The sequence below is a fragment of the Papaver somniferum genome, chromosome 6, assembly GCF_003573695.1.
Source record: "Papaver somniferum cultivar HN1 chromosome 6, ASM357369v1, whole genome shotgun sequence".
Classification (NCBI taxonomy): Eukaryota; Viridiplantae; Streptophyta; class Magnoliopsida; order Ranunculales; family Papaveraceae; genus Papaver; species Papaver somniferum.
In genome coordinates, this window is record NC_039363.1 from 20,142,163 (window position 1) to 20,158,104 (window position 15,942).

Genomic DNA, 15,942 nt, shown 5'->3' on the forward strand with positions numbered 1-15,942 from the left:
GAAGCTTCAGGAGGGTTCTAACTTCAAACTTGGCATGATACATCATCGAAATCGATAAATATGAATCTCAGAGTCGATTCGAACTTCAAATATGGTATAACGACATAGAAACTATGAATCATGAAGCTCCGGGAGAATTGTGACTTCAATCTTAGCATAATACATCATCGAAATTGATAAATATGAATCTCAATGTCGATTCGAACTTCAAATTAGGTATAACGACAAATAAAGTATGAATCATGAAGCTCCAGGAGGGTTCTGACTTCAAACTTGGCATGATACATCATCGAAATCAATAATAAATATAAATCTCAGAGTCGATTTAAACTTAAAATATGGTATAACGACATAGAAACTATGAATCATGAAGCTCTGGGAGAGTTATGACTTTAAACGTAGCATGATATATCATCGAAATCGATAAATATGAAGCTTAGAGTCGATTCGAACTTTAATTATGGTATAACGACAGAGAAACTATGAATCATGAAGTTCCGGGAGAGTTCTGACTTCTAACGTAGCATGATATATCATCGAAATCGATAAATATGAAGCTCAAAGTCGATTCGAACTTCAAATATGGTATAACGGCATAGAAACTATGAACCAAGAAGCTCTGGGAGGGTTCTGACTTCAAACTTAGCATGATACATCATCGAAATCGATAAATATAAAGCTCGGTATCGATTTGAACTTCAAATATGGTATAACGACATAAAAACTATGAACCAAGAAGCTCTGGGAGGGTTATGACTTCAAACTTGGCATGATACATCATCGAAATCGATAATTATGAAGCTCAGTGTCGATTCGAACTTCAAATGTGGCATAATGGCATACAAACAATGAATCAGGAAGCTACAGGAGGGTTTTGACTTCAAACTTAGCATGATACATCATCGAAATCGATAAATATGAATCTCAATGTCGATTCGAACTTCAAATTCGGTATAACGACAAACAAACTATGAATCATGAAGCTTCAGGAGGGTTCTAACTTCAAACTTGGCATGATACATCATCGAAATCGATAAATATGAATCTCAAAGTCGATTCGAACTTCAAATATGGTATAACGACATAGAAATTATGAATCATGAAGTTCTGGGAGAGTTCTGACTCCAAACTTAGCATGATACATCATCGAATCGATAAATTTGAAGCTCAATGTCGGTTTGAACTTCCTAAGAACGATGAATTCATTCATCTACAGCTAAGATTACATCGGAATATTCTCCGAAACCTTAAACACACCACAAATTTGTTAACTTCGACATTGAACCTGGCTACGAGCTCAAAACCTGGCCGCGAGTAGACTACAATAAGTCGGAAACTGCGTAAGAACGATGAATCCACCCATCTACAAGTAAGATTTCATCGGAATATTCTCCGAAACCTTAAACACACCACAAATTAGACACTGAACCAGGCTCTGAGCTCGATAGTTGGTCGCGAGTGGACTATTATAAGTCGAAAAGTTTATAGGAACGATGAATTCACCAATCTACAGATAAGATTCCATCAGAATATTCCATTTACAGGTAAGATTCCTTCGAGATATTCTACGAAACATTAAAAAAATCATATTTCTGCATATTGTATGCTTACCCGGATCCAAGATCGAAACCTGGCCGTCGAATCCCCCAAACCTCATTTTTTCCGACATTCTATATTTTAACTTCAACAACACTTATAAGTGTTGTTATACGTTTCTATTAAAAAAAAACCTAAACTTGTGAACTGTAAGGATGGTTGATGAGCTAGACATCCATGCATTAGGTTCATGTTCGAATCTCCCCTCTAACGTATTTTTCATTATCATATTTTTGTGTTCTTCAACAACACTTGTGAGAATTGTGATAGGCTAAGTCACTACACTTATGAAACAAAGTTGTTATACCTAAATGTTGTCACAACAGTTTTGCTAAAGGAGTTGTCGTTTGTTTTCTTAGCGCAACCCCTTGTTCCTAAGGGTTGGTAGTGATGATATACGACAACTCTTCCTTTGAAACCAGTTGTAAAACATAGGACTTTCTACGATGTATAGCGAAGTGTTGTAAATCTCCAGTTGTAGATGTATATTTTTCCCGTAGTGTAAGTGATTCATAAAATTAGCATAAGGAGTCGAAAGAAAAATCATATCATAAACAAGCGACTGTCTGAAAAAGTAAAGGCGAATACATCATACGTAAAAAAGATAGCAGAAGATATGAACAGATACTAATAACAATTAAACAAGTGCGGAGAAGTCAAAGGAATCAGAGCGGCTGAGGCAAGTACGGACTAAATTTCACTTTTGCAAAATTGTTCATAAGGCGAAACAATCGCATTAAACCATGTTTGGATACTCGCCTACACTCCCCTTTAAGAGGCGAAGAACAGAGGCAAGTATGGGAATACAAATTTATGAGGACAATGTTATTCGCCTCTTTAGGTCATAGTTATACAGACACTTTTAAATGATTAATAATATTAAGATTAACTGATACAAGCACCAATTAAATTACTTACCATAAGATAAAATAGTTTTTTTTTTCTACCTACAACTAAGTGCAGGGAGAGACCAAAAGGGAAGAAGAATACTCATAGAAAAAAAAAAACCCAAGCTTGGGAGCGCCCAGATAAGTATCCAAGACTAAAGTTGTCATATACAGGACAAGAAGAAAAGCAAAAACAGAAAATCGAGATAAAGTCCTACAAGCCAAGCGAGAACAAAAAAAGTGAATAGCGAGAAGGACCATCAGTTTCCGCGGATAGTTTCGCCCTCAGCATCAGCCACGTTTTTCATCGAGTCTCTTCTCAGGAATTTCTTCACCATCTCCCAACCCTTCATCAGCAGAGCGGCCTTGCAATCCATCTTCTACATCGTGATCGTCTTCTATCTCTTCTTCTTCATATCCCTTCTCGCTACTGGAGATATCTATCTCTTCCTCATTGGCGAGAACTTCAGGAAAATTGAAATTAAGTAAAGGATGCCCATATCTTGTGCAAATAGTGTCAGCATTTGATCGAACTTGTTCGTTTTGTTCACGCAGTGCACTCTTCATAGTATTGGAAACAGAGACCACCAACTTCTCCTTGAGCCTGAGATACTTAGAATCCCTAGCAGAAAGACTCAAAATCACAGATTTTAACTTTTTAGAAAGATCCTCAATTTGTTGAAGATGGTTCCTCTCAGTGGCTGCAAATAAAAGTAAAAAGGATTAACATCGTGCATGGATAAAGCAATTGAAAAGGCTACATCAAATAACGGAGGCAGTCAGCTAAAGCAACCTCATTTTCTAGAAATAATCGCGTTAACTGTTTTAGCATGATCAATTTCTAAACTACCGCGTGTAGCCAACCCTACTATAGCATTCTCAACAACACTCAAGGCCCACTGAAAATCATCGTCGCTCTCAATACCTAAGCGGGAGCGAATCATGTTTTCTCGAGTAACCAAAGCTTCATTCTCGCCTATAAATCGATCCCTTTCAGTCTTACCGCGGAGAATAGTCTCTTGAAATTGCTGTAAGGCCTGGGCGCCTTTAAGAATTGCTTGGTCCCTTTGAGTAATTAAAGAATCTCCCTTCCCCTTCAAAATTCTAACTTCTTCTTTCTAATCATGAAGGCGGTTCTTGAGGTTATTATTAACGGACAACATTGTTCTATGCTCAAATTTAAGTGTCTCATATTTGGACTTAAGCTCCTCGAAACCACATGTCTCTAGGTCATCAACTTGAGGATGGTCCAATACAGAATTGAGTTTCTCTAATAGAGGAGAATCTTCAATAGGGTAGTTGATATCCTGGTTGGTTAGATTTTAAACCTCTGCAAACAAGTTGAGTGTTCCTATTGTGAAGATGGCGAAACGATGTTCAAATGCGAAAAGATTCTAAGACTTGCCAACAAGCTGAGTGTTCCTATTGTGAAGCTCAACTACCTTTTTGGAGTAAAGAGACAACTCTGACCTTGACTTTAAGGTTTTCACTTTTAAGGATGCAGATTTTATCACGTTGGTCCTGAATCAAGACTTCAGATAATCGAGAACTGTGCATCAACTCAAAAAGGTCAATAATATTCAAACTAAAAAGGATACTAAATGCAGACAGATTACAAGAAGAAATTTACCAAGAGCTCAACATCGGAGCGAAATTTCAGAGTGATCTGGGGAAGGCATTGCACGAAGCTTCGCTATCACGCTGCACATTTGTGCAAGCGCAGGATTATTGGCAGTTAAGGAAGAAGAACTAAAAGATCTCAGAAAGGAGCCTCATGTTCGCATAGCAATTATCTGAGGCATGAGCTTCACCATGAAGAGAAGACGGGACAACTCTTGATGGAGGCAGTCTATTGAAGATCTCAGTAACGGCATCACCAGGATGAGATCCCTCATGCGGCAACAAAGAATCATCAAAAGACGAAGTATTCGGGTTGGTAGTATGAGTGGTTAGAGGAGAAGTATGAGCCCCCTTTGACCGTTGATCCCCTTTTTCTCTTTTTAGAAACATTCTCTCGTCCAGGGTTTAGAGGCGTATTCTTACCCTTATGTTTCGCCTTAATAGAAGGGAAAGTGTTCTTAGGTTTGGGAGATTTATCAGCAGAGCCAGTAGAATCGGAATCGTCTTCAGACTCTCCCTACGAGCACCAAGATAGAATCGGAATCGTCTTTTAAAGTTAACAACAACAATAAGTAAAGCGCGAAAGGAATGACATGATATAAGAAAGTACCTCTTTAGAGCGTCCACGGTGGTACGATCATAACCAAAGATCAAAGACCAAAACAAACGATCAAATTTGAGTTTAGTCTGGTGTGTGACGTTACGGGTGAAAGACTAAATTTGATCGAGCGTACACTATATATTCGCCTGGTGTGGGGCGTGGGATATACGTCCGCCTGATTGGGGAGATTCTTAAAAAAAAAAGAAAAAAAAAAAGTGGGGCGGAGGTATAAAGCCCGCCCCACAAAAAAAAATTTGGAAAACAAAGAATGGGGCGGGGGTATAATGCCAGCCCCATACAAAATTAGAAAAAAAATAAAAAATGGGGCGTAGACTTTACGTACGCCCCATGTGGAGCGTAGACTTTACGTACGCCTGGTGTGGTGCGGGGACTTTACGTACGCCTGGTGTGGGACGTAGATTATATAACCGCCTGGTGGTGGGGAGTGAACTATACGACCGCTCGACTATATCTGGGTTTGGTCTTGATCGTCGACCAAATTTGGTCTGGGTTTTACTCTTTGATCAAATTTTGATCGATGGTCCGTTCCACTACGCCAGCCCACTTGACTAGAAATTTGCTCTTAGTCGTCCACTGCAGTTGCTCTTAGTCTCCTCAGTCCAATTGAAGTCCCACGGTTTATAGCCAAGAAGTTCGATGGGACCTGTGCCATCAGATCCATCAGCATTCCTACCCTAAATATACAGACCTTCGATGATGAGGGGGTACTTCATCCAATGGGGATCTTTGGAAAAGCGAGCAGAATCATTGGAGTTGTGAAAATAAATGTCCCCAATAACCTTGTCTTCTTCAGCAAATCCATCAGCCCGCCTAAGACGAATACCCAACGCATGTTTTCATCAGCAACAAGCTTAACATCATAATGCTTAAGAAAAAGTTCTCAACTATATATTCTGTCTTATTGTAAGGAACGACATATTTCTTATAGAAAGACTCCAAGCCAGCAGCGCGACGTGCCTACTCAACCATGATCCTGATCGCATCTCCACTCAACTGGTATATCGCGCGAGGAATCTCAAAGCTTGACAAAATCTCATTAAAAAATCGGAATCTCTGAGTTAAAAAGAGGAATAGGAAGACCATCGCAAAGCTGTCCAAACGAAATAATGACCTCTTTATCGCTCCATTGCTCAAGAGCGAACCAATCAGGATCAAGCTCAGGGGTGTGAGTCGAATTGGGAGGAACTGTCAGATTGATTCCTTTTAAATTCAATTCATCAGTAAGCCTTTCGATTTCTTTGAGTTGTTTTGTACCTGCTTATGGAGCCATTTTAGTATGGGAATAGAGATTGAAGAAAACTCAGTTAGGGAGGGAGAATCAACCAGAAGTTTTGCTGCTGGAATTATGACAATCAAGATCTTGATCAGAACAGCGAGAAGCAAGGTGGAAGAAAGAAGGATGACGAAATCGAAACAAGGAAAGTAGATCGACAAAGAGAAAGGGAAAAATCAACAGTAGCAGAAGAAAAAAGTTACAAAATATGAAAGAGAAAACAGTAAAAGAAAAAGAAAAGACTGAAGGCGTGATAAAATAGAAAAAGGATATTATTCCTCTTCCCAAAAAAATCTTATCATGAGCATTTATCAGAAGACCAACAGGGACAAGCGGTTACCAGTAAAAAAGGGAAAAGGATGAAAGACGTGTCAACCAGTAATTAATGGAGTCAACACGTGTAGACGGTCATGCGGAAAACATGGAGTAATGTCGGTAAATCCGGTGAATACGAAAAAAACAGGGTTGATGCGATAGATTAAGACTTCTTTTATCGCCCTTTCCTTCAGGTATGATCAATGCGAGAAGAGATAAAATGTGGATACAGAATACCTCTCAACCAATAGGAACACGAGAAAATTATTTGGAAACAGTTAATTAAAGGCGAAGCTAACAAGTCCACTACATCATTCCTGACACACGCGATGACGTCACAAGAATCACACTAAACATGTGAGGGTCAGCGCGATGGTTTTAAGATAGGGCGATATTATCGCCATCCCAGATCCGAAATAAGGGGATTTACTAGTTTTCCTCCACTATGTAACCAATATAAAAGGGGCTAGAAGCTTTTGTACGCAAGAGAGACCTTTTATGCACCGCTGAATTGGGGGCCCCGGAAAATAATTAGGGGTCTCACACTACATGACAAAAAAGGTCATCAAAACCTAATTGGGAGCTATTCCTTATCCAAAAAAAAAATATAATGGCTAAATTGCCCCTAGATGATTAGTGTTAATAATTAATTAAGTTAAGTTAATTAGTGTGGTTAGATTAAAATCAGATTTTAGAATTAAAATTTGAAGAAAAAAAATTCTAAAGAAATGTCGTCATCTCAAAATGAGGGTGCTAATGAAGATCCCATTGATAAAAATGAAGAAACTAATTCTCAAAATGAAGAAATAGTCGATCCATAAACACTATGCTAGAACTCAGAGAAAGAGTCGTTAGTGTCGAGGGATGTATATCCCAACAACTCTAGAAAGTCGTCAATTAATTGATATCACTGTTGACGACTCAAACCTGCAACTTTTTCGGATTATGAAAAATCGTCATGGTAATATGATGGACACTAACGACTCTAACAAGGATCGTCATCTAAAAAATTTACACATTAACGATTTTCAAAATTAACGACTCCAACAAGGGTCGTGGAGGAAAGTATTAATTTGGAAAACATATCGAGGATCGTTAATGGACAATTCTAACAAAGCTCTTTGTAACAAGGGTTGTTAGCTTTCTTTTCATTTTCTTTTCATATTAGCAAAGGTCGTTAGCTTTCTTTTCGTATGAAGCCCATGGAAAACATACAAAGGGTCGTTACCTTCTAAGTTGTTTGTAGCAAAATCTCTTCTTGACGACCCTTTTTACTTGGGCATCATCTATTGCTTTCTTTTGACATGGAATCGTTAGCTTTTAAAATAGGCACCGTTTTTTGCTTTCTTTTCACGTAGAGTCGTTAACTTTTAAAATGGTGTCGTTCGCAAAGGATCGTTATATGTTTCTATGTTTCTGTAATGACTCTAGTTTAGAGCAGCAAAAATGAAAAACCTGTATTAGGGTCGTTATCTCCCTCCTCATATATCCTAACGATAGTCTCTACATGTATATGAAAAATTGTTAGTCTTTAGGACTTTCGGGTTGACAACCCTTTAACTGTAACTGATTGTTTTTTTCTTCGTGTCGTCAATGGAAGAGAAGATAGTTGAGAAAGAGGGAGAAGAGATTCCGTTTTCTTTGTTAAAAGATGGAAATGAAATTGAGGCATGGGATTAAGGGTGAATAGAATTTTAAGTTAAGGGCAAAATAGTATTTTCACTATATTTTGGAATCCCCTGACATGAGTGGAGTGGGTATAAATTTGATGAGGCTCCTAATTATTTTCCGGGACCCCCAATTCAGCGCTGCTTTTCTGGAGAGATTATGAGAGAGAAAGTTATTTGTTCTCCAAGTTAGAGTTTTCTCATATTACATTTGTATTTGTTCATGTTCTTAATAAAAACAACTTAGAGATTCCTAAATATGTTTATAATATCACTTGGATGTAGCTTGTAGGATTTCCTGCAACTACGGTATGTAAGTGGAAGCATATAAGAATTTCATTGTTTCTGGTACATATGCTCAGAACAATTACCTACGTCCTTCAATGTGTTCTATGTTATCTTTAGGTTGTGGGTTCTGCATCTACCCTGAAGAAGGATAAGCACTAGAACAGTCTAGTTGAAAATGCTCGCGAACGGGGTCGTCTTTTCAAGGTCAGGGTTTGTACTTTTTTCTATTACTATATGCTACTACTTTATTTGCTTCGAATTCCTCAATAACACTCCGTATGCATAAATATTGTATAATTGCAGGTTAAGAAACATTATCCTTCATGTTTCAGTGATGAAAACTTGGAAAGCATGTAAGTGGATGTATCCCGGTTAGAGCATATGGAGGGTCATATGGAAGACATGGAACGTAATGCAAACATAGACATTAATCCTATGGTAAAATATGTCTGATCAAGGAAATGTAGATGATGAAGACGGAGGAGATGGAGATGGAGGAGATGGTAATGATGACTAGACTAGTTCCATATTTTTTGACTCGATAATTTTTACCCTTGTTAAACGCCAATTTCCTGATAGATTTCTCTTCTTTGAAGACATCAAAGTGCTGGAACCTTACGACAATGAACAACACGTTAGATGTATCAAAAGTAATATGTAAAGAACTAATCCGAAACAACTTGACGAGGACAGAATCAGAGGTTCAACAAGTTGTCCTTAACACATTAGTTCGAGGGTATATTCGAGGTGAATAATGTTAAACCCCTCACAACGAAGATGTGTCCAGGATAAGACTGTCCGATATAACTTGAGTTAGAACAACGCAAGTTACCCACTCTTGAACTCGGCAACGGGGATGGAAGTAAAATGCTACACGCAAACAAAAACAAAAACAAGAAGAAGAAGAAGAAAAGTAGACAGAAAGATGGTCGCTGCTTGTGTATTTTGAAAACAGAATTTCGAGTTGTATTTATAGGATGAAATACTTGCAAATCAAGTTAGGTTTTGGTTTTCTTCAAAAACAAGTAAAATACGATAAAAGGAATTTACCCATAAATAAAACTCTTAAGAAAATATTTTTGGAATTAATTTCCTAAAGAAAAACTCGCAAAAATTTACTCATAAATAAAACTCTTAAGAAAATATTTTGGAATTAATTTTCTAAAGAAAATAAATTCGTGTAGATGTAGAAGAATAGAGACTTGGTGCACACACGCATATCGCATGGGTTGGGCTATGTTTATTTGGCCCCACCCACTTCACCTTCGTTTGTCAATATATTCATAAAAATATGATAATGTGGGACTAAAGGTTCCATTTCATTCATCCAAAAAAATGAGTGGATATCCTTCGACCCTTAGATCATTAGATCAAACCACACCAAAACCAAAATCATTTTACTAAAACTCATTTTTCTCCGACACAAAGAAGAGAAAAGAAGAAGACCCCGAATGTATATAGTTGATATATGTAATGAAATAGCTTAGTCCGGTAGCTTCACAAAAAGCAAAATCTTGTACTTCAATGAGTCGGCCATTCCGATAACGTAATATCCTGTTTGTTTTCTGTGACTCAGAATGTTGAGTAAAAGTGCTACAACCCACTCTAGAATGATCTGTCCGTCAGAGTGGAAAAGCTAACTCCCATGTAGCAAGAATTTGCTCCATACCCACAAGAGAATTGCATTTTCATTTTTCTCCACAAATCAAACATGGCTATAAATATAAACTTTGAGCATCAAATCTTTGGCTACCTTTTGTTGAACAGTAAGAGTTTCCGATTTGTTTGTGGAAGGCTAGAATTTGCGAAAAATGGGTGGAGGGGTTCTTCGTTTTCCACCTAATGCTTTGAGGAAGCAATAAGTGAAAGCCTGGCAATGCAAAATGAGAGAAGACAGGACAAAAGGGTTTGGTTGCTTGATTATCGGAGAGCGTTTAATTTTCTTTCTCTTGTCATGACTCATTGACTGAACTATGATTTGTACCTACGGTGCTACACTAGTTTTGTTGAAGGATACAAATCAGTGAAGAAGGAGCTACTCAAGGACTTCCATTCTCAATTTTAGGACGGGATCCTTTAGCGTTTACGATAATTAGACGTGTTTCATCAGCTATCAACTACGGCAAAAAAAATAAAAATAAAAAAATAGAAAATGGGCTATATAGCCAAAAAAATGTATGTTTTCTGGGTCAAATGGACGGGTAAGCTTTCCGTCTGGGTCAAATGACCAAAAGAATCTTTTAATGGGAAGAGACGTTACTGCCCTTCTTCATCTTCTTCAAATGACCAAAAGAATCATTTCTTCTCGTCTTCTTCGCTCGAACACAAATCAGATCTGAAAAAAGTGTAAAACAAGCTCTTCTCCATCTCCGCCATCACCACCGTGGAAAATCAAACTCTCTCTTCAAAAAAATTTCATCACCACCACCAGCACCACCACCAATTATCTCCAAAACTCATCTTCAACTGCTCTCCACCGAATCCATTGAGTTATTCTTCTGCTATCGATATTCTCTTTCTCCACCACCACCATCATCAACTATAACCACATCTACCACCACCACCACCATCGACAATACTACAACCACCACCATCAACATCTACGGAAAACTACAAACAACATCACCACCTTCCTCCACCACCGCACCCATCGAAAATACTACTACCACCGCCATCAGCATCTACAGAAACTACAACCAACACCACCACCTTCCTCATAAAGGTTCCTCCTTTGATCGAAATTCATCTTCTCAGATCTATATCACTGGTTTTCTTAATGTCAATTTGGATTTGTAGCCTTCTCTACATCTCTCAAAACATTCCAAAAGGCGGCTCCTTTAGATTTCTTCCTCAATTGCTCAAAAAGGTATAAACTTTGATTGGATTCATAGTGTAGAACACTTTTCATCTCTTAATTTGAAACTCACATATCCTTTTGTATTGTTTTCAATCCCAATCAGTCTGGATTGCTAGATCGATCCATTTTATTGTTATATGTGAATCAAATATAAAAATTGGAATGGAACTGTATTGATTGTTTCATATTGAATCAAATTAAAAACTAGAATCAGAACTTTATTGGTTGTTTTAATCCAATTTAAAATTTGAATTGGCAATACCAACATTGAAATCTCATTACCTGTGATTTTTCTTATTTGTTAGTTTCATTTGATGGGTAACTTAATTTTCATCTCATTGTTCTTGTTTGCCGTATAGATTGTCGCTGATTTGAGGTTGATGGCAACCTGTTTGTATGAAGAGGTAAAGAGACTGCAGAATCTTGTGTATACACTAACCACAGAGATAGATGTAAAGAACCAAAGGATGGAATGCATGGAAAAAAGGTTGACTCTACTATCAACATCTCTTGGGTATGATATTTTTGCTCTGTTTTCACCCACTTTAAACAAGGATGAAACCCAGTTTAAACTAGGATGCAACTGGTTTCATCCTATACTAAATTGGGTTGAATTTGCTTTCATCCATTTTAAACTAGGATGAAACCGGTTTCATCTATAGGTAAGATGAAACTATGAATTTTGAACTAGGTATCACTCACTAACAAGGATGAAACTAGGTAAGTGATACCTAATTCAAAAATCATAGTTTCATCCTACCTATAGATAAAACCGGTTTCATCCTAGTTTAAAATGGGTGAAAGCAAATTCGACCCAATTAAATTAGGTATCACTTGTAAACAAGGATGGTTTCATCCTTATACTAAATTGGGTCGAATTTGCTTTCACCCATTTTAAACTAGGATGAAACCAGTTACATCATGTTTTAAATTTGGTTGAATTTGGTTTCATCGATATTTAGGCTGGGATGAAACCAGTTTCATCATGTTTTAAAAAATTTTGAATTTGTTTTCACCCATGTTTAAACTTGGATGAAACCAGTTACATCATGTTTTAAATTTGGTTAAATTTGGTTTCATTGATATTTAGGCTGGGATGAAACCAGTTTCATCATGTTTTATTGACTGACTTTCTATACTCTTATCTGCCTTAATTCTCGGTATAAGTTGTATAACAAACCGTTGTTTTCACATTACAAAGTCTTCGTGGAATATTTTTTCTTTCATTTGACTTTTTTAGTATTTCTGTTGTTTATGTCTTATAGAAAAGAGCATGTACTTGGTGAATATCTTTTGTGCTGATCTTCATAATTCATACATTGAGGTTGATTGATGCCTTAACCCTATTGCAGTTTCTTTGTTAGTGATTGGTCAAGTGCAAATATGGGTTTCAGAAGGGTGATATGTTTGTTTGAGCGTGATCTTTTCTGGTTATGCAGGGATGCCATTGACGCTAGAGATTTAGAATACCAGCATGCATGGTCTGGAGTTCAAAGTCAATAATCTTAACTTGATGAACATGGCTTGGAGATTCGTGTTAAGGAAGCAAACAAAGCTGAAGTTGTATTTTATCTCTATTATCTACTAGGAGTAGCTACAGCAGAAGCTAAGATAGCCGATCTCAAAAAAGTTCAAATTTTCAAGAAGGTTGGTTTTGTCTTTCTTGTTTTTCTGCCACTATAATGATTTGATACTCGCAAAAATAAATCCTACTGTATGTTGTGAAACTATACCTGTTGGAATCACTTCTGTTGCAACAACCATGCAATCCCTTCTGTTGGCCAGTTTGGTTGTGGCTTCGTTAAATTTAATATAATTTATGTTTGCAAACCGTGTACTTTAAAGTGAATAAGAGAATCCATTCAACAATATTATGTCTGTTTCAGAAGGGATATGAGGTGGTATGTGGGTGAAATCCATTTTGCAATATCAGCTTGGTGTCTGGTCAGAATATCTGTTGTCATAAGTCTAGTGTTTGTGTTTATGCTAACGTCCATAAAAGAATTGTTAGACATTTTGCAAATGGTTGAATTTGCTCTGTTTTTTTGCTGTTTTTCGCTCTGTTTTTGCTCTGTTTTTTTTTTGCAATTTTTGCTCTTCCAGAGGAAGGAGTAGAAGAAACAGAATAAGTTGGAACTCTATTTTATGTTACTTCATATTTTCTTTTTTGCAGAGATCGAGTTCAAGTAGAAGTTGGTGTTTTTTTTCTCTAACTCATGAAACAGAGTACTCTGTTTTTTTTCTGAGATTGCAGAGTACTCTGTTGTTTTTTTCCAACCTTTACTAACCCAACCCAGTAAACATTTGTAGAAAGATAGGAACATATTTGTCTCTTCAGGTTAATAAATAAAAACGATTCTGGGTGAAATATCAATTTTGGCTAAATGAACAGTATTTTTCTGATTTTTGGCTATATAAACAGTATCTAAAGCTAAGAATTTATTTCACCCAGGAAATTTCTGTTTTGATCTTTTTGACCAATTTTGTGAAAAAAAGGCCTCTGTGCGACTGATTGACTTTGACTCACTCCGGTCTTCGGGTGTTTCTAATCTTGTGACTCCATTTTTTGGTTGGTTTGTTCCCCCAGCCAAAAATCTTGTAGATCGGTCTTTAACGTAACACAAACGCTGCTTAAATACAGCGTTGCAGAATGTTTTCATATGTAGGCCACTCAAGTGTTTAAATGTTTTTATGGTATTTTGTTGCAATCGTTAAAGATGCTCAGAGTAGCTTGTTGTTTACTCTCTGTATCTGTCTTTTAATGATAAATACTGCAAAACTACAAACATTGAAACAGCGTGTACTTCCACCATTCAACCTTTTTTGTATTTCTTAAATATTTTCTTCTTGTCAAGGACGACTCAAGGGTCCGAATATCCGATCGTTGAAGACTCACGTACTTATATGCCAGTCTTGATAATAAATTTGAATAGTCCTTAATAAGCCATGCATGCATACATATATAGTAGTAAGACCAAATATGTAGAATTCTATCTTTGCAACAATTTTTATCGCCCCCATTGCATTTTTTGTTGAAAGGTGTGCATGATTATACTTCTCTTTCTACTCTAATTTTTTTTTTTTTCTTTTCAGATCAAGAATGAATTTTTCATATGGCTAACCTCTTTTTCCCTCTCATTTACTTCATATTTCTAAGCGTTGTGTTTTTCTTTGCAGGGGTGTCAGGCCAAAACTTACATGGACCATTCTCTTCCAATCTTTTCTCTGCGCGTTATTTGGGTAAAACTTTGCTTCATTTCACTTTGTTTTTCCAATGATAAAACTTGATATTCTGCTAAGCATCCTCTAGTTGTGGCTTTTCACAAAATTTGCATGTTGTTTTTTTCTTTTTCAGGTTTTCTTTGTCTCAAAATATGTACATAGAAAGTATGCATTTGACAAACGCAACCTTCCCTGCAGCAATGACCAATCTCATTCCCGGAATTACTTTTACGTTGGCAGTTATTTTCAGGTTTCATTTATATACTCAACACTTTTGAATGTTGAGTACACTACACTTACACCTTACACCTTAGCATGCATGCGCTGTATGACCTTAGGCTAGAGAGTTTACGTTTCAAGTCACTTGAAGGGAAACTAAAAGTTGGAGGCACGGTCTTTGGAATCGGAGGAGCTATGCTTTTAACTTTCTACAGAGGTGTTGAGCTTCCAATATGGTCCTCGGATCTTTTGCACATTCAACACCAGTTGAAACATGTGTCCGGAATAACACCTCTCTGGGCAATGCTTGCTGTCGGAAGTTGCGTATCATATTCCATTTGGCTCATTATTCAGGTAAATCTTTAGCATTTAGTAAATTTATTTATTTTTACTTTTCAATTTCATGGTTGGTATCTCACATTTCTAAGTGCAAATGGTGACAGACGAAACTTAGCCAGAGTTACCCCTGTTACTACTCAAGTACAGCCTTGATAGTTTCCATGGCATCAATCCAATCCACTGGCTTTGCTTTATGCACCGTTAGGGACTGGTCAGAATGGAAACTCGGATGGAATGTTCGCCTATTTTCAGCGATTTACTCGGTATATATGCATATTACTTTACGTATGCACCCACATATCCTTACTGTATTATGAGATACTAATTTGACTTCATAACACTGCATTCAGGGCGTTGTCGCATCGGGTGTGATGATTACATTGATAGCTCGGTGTGTTAAAGTCAGAGGACCATTATTTGCTTCAGTTTTCAGCCCGCTTGGACTCGTGCTCGTAGCTCTGGCTGGATCAGTCTTATTGAACGAAAAGCTGTACCTTGGATGGTATGTGTACTAATTATCACCTCTTTTATACTAAAGTTATTGAAAGGATAATGAAATTGATTGAAATTTTGCACAATGCAGTGTAATTGGTGGTGTGGTGTGGTGTGGTGATAGCTATTGGGTTATATTTTGTTTTGTGGGGAAAGGCAAGAGAAATGAAGAGATTGGCAAGGCTTATGCCTGTGACAAACTCCACAGACTCGAATACACAAAGCGAAGCCTCTACTTCAACTGCAAACCATGACAGCAACCAGGCTATGACCAAGAATGGAGAAAACAATGATGACAACAACCACGCTATGATCAAGAATGGAGAAGACGCGGTATAGCATTTTAGACCGGATTAAACAAAATGATTTTGTATCTAGTAGTAGTTAAAAAGTTTAGGGAAAATTGAACTTCTTTCGTAGGTAGAAAAACAAAAAACATGAGAACACAAAATAATTTTTACTGTTATCGTTTTTAGGTGCAGTTCTTTGGTAACCAAGTTGATTCAGTTCTCAAAATGCACCCAACAATGGTCATCAGCTAAAAT

The 15,942-nt window shown here is 37.2% G+C and overlaps 1 long non-coding RNA gene and 1 pseudogene across 2 annotated transcripts; one reads left to right on the plus strand and one right to left on the minus strand.

Annotated features, from left to right (window-relative positions):
• Positions 1–2,619: 2,619 nt before the first annotated feature.
• On the minus strand, positions 2,620–4,849 carry LOC113285528. 2 transcript variants are annotated; one of them, XR_003328706.1, is made up of 3 exons: positions 4,714–4,849; positions 4,114–4,620; positions 2,620–3,184 (listed from the first exon to the last, which is right to left on the minus strand). It is a non-coding gene; the product is annotated as an uncharacterized LOC113285528 (long non-coding RNA). The 2 variants fall into 2 exon arrangements; XR_003328707.1 differs by lacking the exon at positions 2,620–3,184 and adding an exon at positions 3,691–4,032.
• Positions 4,850–8,713: 3,864 nt separating this feature from the next.
• On the plus strand, positions 8,714–15,939 carry LOC113290612 (annotated as a pseudogene).
• The last annotated feature ends 3 nt before the right edge of the window (positions 15,940–15,942 follow it).